This window comes from Homarus americanus, unplaced genomic scaffold, assembly GCF_018991925.1.
Source record: "Homarus americanus isolate GMGI-L3 unplaced genomic scaffold, GMGI_Hamer_2.0 scaffold5868, whole genome shotgun sequence".
NCBI classification, from domain to species: domain Eukaryota; kingdom Metazoa; phylum Arthropoda; class Malacostraca; order Decapoda; family Nephropidae; genus Homarus; species Homarus americanus.
The window spans coordinates 5,001-8,090 of record NW_024749471.1 but is presented as its reverse complement, the minus strand read 5'-3'; the positions used below and the strand labels follow the sequence as shown (position 1 = coordinate 8,090).

Sequence of the window (3,090 nt, the reverse complement as noted above, 5' to 3'; positions counted from 1 at the left end):
TGTTGGTTTTCGAACCAGAGGTAATGACTAATCGGAACAGGCGGGGCATTCAGATAAGTGGCCGCTAGAGGTGAAATTTTGGACCGCCGCGAAGACGAACCAACACTGCGAAAGCATTTGCCATGATGTTTCTATTAATCAAGAACGAAAGTTAGAGGTTCAAGGCGTATCGATGCCCTAGTTCTAACCATAAACCATGCCAACTAGCGATCCGCCGGCGTTATTCCCATGACCCGGCGGGCAGCTTCCGGGAAACCAAAGTCTTTGGGTTCCGGGGAAGTATGGTTGCAAAGCTGAAACTTAAAGGAATTGACGGAAGGGCACCACCAGGAGTGGAGCCTGCGGCTTAATTTGACTCAACACGGGAAACCTCACCAGGCCCAGACACCGGAAGGATTGACAGATTGAGAGCTCTTTCTCGATTCGGTGGGTGGTGGTGCATGGCCGTTCTTAGTTGGTGGAGCGATGTGTCTGGTTAATTCCGATAACGAACGAGACTCTGGCCTACTAAGTAGTCGACGGATCTCCAGAAAATGGTGTCCAGTTCGCAACTTCTTCTTAGAGGGATAAGCGGCAATTCTAGCCGCACGAGATTGAGCAATAACAGGTCTGTGATTTTAGATGTCGGTACGCACGCGCGCTACACTGAAGGGATCAACGAGCTTTTCCCTCCGAGAGGAGCGGGTGTAACCCGTTCAAAAGCCTTTCTTTGATAGGATTTCTGGGGCTTGCAATTGTTTCCTATGAACGAGGACCCCAGTAAGTGCAAGTCATCAGCTTGCGCTGACTACGCCCCTGCCCTTTGTACACACCGCCCGTCGCTACTACCGATTGAATGATTTAGTGAGGCCTTCGGACTGGCGCTCTTGGATTGTCGGCCCCGTTGCCCGCGAGGGTTTTCTGGGGTCGTCGCCTCGAGCTGACGGAAAGATGTCCAAACTTGATCATTTAGAGGAAGTAAAAGTCGTAACAAGGTTTCCGTAGGTGAACCTGCGGAAGGATCATTAACAGAGAGAAAGAGAACTGGGCGCTCTTAAAACTACTACTACTCTCCTGATTTGGGCGGTCTCGGGCTCTGCTCTGGCAACTCCAGCAGCGAAAGAGGACAATCCCGGCCCCCGCACCAAAAATAGGTACCACCACGCTGTAGGTGGACCACACTCGGGCGAGAGCGCGAAGACCGGAGGAGGACGGACGGGGCTTTGGACGGCTGCCCGTCCGTTCCTTACAACCGGCGAATAAGCCTTTTGACCCAAAAAGAGTGAAATTCTAGTGTCAAAAAACAACAACAAGCCGTCTGGCCAAACCCAAACCACAAACTTGGGCTATGTCTGTCAAACCCTTTCATTGAGACTCGACCTGTGATGGTTAGTCGCAAAAAGACCAAATGGCAAATACACAACTCTTAACGGGGGATCACTCGGCTCGTGGGTCGATGAAGATCAGCAACCGCGTGTCGGTATGTGAATCGCAAGAATACCAGATACATCGACAAGTTGAACGCATATTGCGGCGGCGGCAGCCATATGAGCTTGTCGCCGCCACTCCTCTACGAGGGTCGGAAATATACATCCATCGGTTGCCGCGAGTTCGGTGCCTGCTGACTGTCTCCCCGACACGAGGGTAACCCGAACCGAGCTTCCGCCTTGGGGTTTAATCGCCCGCGCCTTGCGCGAGGCGTGCCCTTAAAAACAAGCAAGCCTATCACTAGTAAGTCCATGGACTTGGCGCACCCACATTCAACCACAACAAAGCGACAGTTGTCGCCCTCGCAAATAACTGGAGGCGGCGCTCTTTTGCCTGCTGTCCACAGAGACACGAATGGCCGTCGGCCGCTCATGGCTGATGCTGCACATGTTCTAAGAGGCACTCCATCCCACGAAGAGGAAACGAAACCGGGTCGGATATCTTTAAGTAAGCCCCGCCGGAATTTCGTCTATCACCTCGAAAAGAGTGCTTGGCATGCATTGCAGTGGAACCTAAATTGATGAGTGCGCCTGGGCCCGCAGTCTACCATGTAGTGGTGCAGGCAGAGAGATGAGAATGCTTGGGTGACGCCGTGCTCTTCCTCACGCGCTCCTCCACCCTCTCCCACGGTCAGACGCGGTGTGGGCGTTCTCTTTGAGAGTTCGCCACGAGTCCACGTCTATCTCATGACTGGGAGGGAGGCAGGGGAGTTCTCTCTAAACGCGTTAAAGACGGTGTTGCGCCTCATAACGGCGCTCGCCGGGATAGAGCACTAGTTCTGCAGCCGGAAAGGCCGCTCACGCCAATTAATACTGCGACTCTCGCTCTCTTTCTCCGGATAAACAAGTGCCACTGCTGTGGCATGCGGGAACGGGGAAAGAGGTCAAAGTTTAAGCGGCAAAGGTGCGGCCGAGTAAGGGCGGAACACGAGCGTATATGCATTAAAACTGTGTGTATATGACTCTGCGAGAGATGTTCTGCTGGAACACTTTTCCTATTGGCTATTTACCACTCAATGAGAAGGAACGGAGTCAGGGGTGGGAGTGCCGGCGCCATGGCCGCTGGTACCCCCGCGACAAGCCCTCAAACCTTCCTGCCTGGTAATGTCGGTGGTGAAGAAAGTCGGTGGCAGAGCGTCTTCCGCTTCGTGGTTGGGGAACTTGTTCCCCCTAAGGATGATGAGACCACGATCGACCTCGTAGTAGGAGAGAGCTACCCGCCAAATTTAAGCATATTAATAAGCGGAGGAAAAGAAACCAACAGGGATTCCCTTAGTAAGGGCGACTGAACCGGGAAAAGCCCAGCGCATAACCTCGATGTCTTCGGGCACGAGGGGTGTTGCGTTTCAGAGGGTCCAGCACGCCGCCCCATACCGTCTAAGTCAAGCTTGAAAGCGGCCACTGCCCATGGAGGGTGACAGGCCCGTATGGCGGCGCCTGTGGAGGGCACAGATGGGACGGTCGGAAAGGGCCTTCAGAGTCGGGTTGCTTGAAAGTGCAGCCAAAGCAGGTGGTAACCCATCTAAGGCTAAATATGACCACGAGACCGATAGCGAACAAGTACCGTGAGGGAAAGTTGAAAAGAACTTTGAAGAGAGTTCAAGAGTACGCGGAACCGCGAAGA

At 53.5% G+C, this 3,090-nt stretch overlaps 1 non-coding gene and 1 pseudogene across 1 annotated transcript in view; both read left to right on the top strand.

Moving 5' to 3' along the window:
* Positions 1 to 1,400: 1,400 nt before the first annotated feature.
* Positions 1,401 to 1,561, top strand: LOC121853372 (annotated as a pseudogene).
* A 1,097-nt stretch (positions 1,562 to 2,658) lies between these two features.
* LOC121853373 overlaps positions 2,659 to 3,090 on the top strand; it is a 4,332-nt gene continuing 3,900 nt past the window's right edge. Inside the window, exon 1 of the ribosomal RNA XR_006086307.1 lies at positions 2,659 to 3,090. This exon is cut by the window's right edge and continues 3,900 nt beyond it. This is a non-coding gene — a ribosomal RNA (large subunit ribosomal RNA).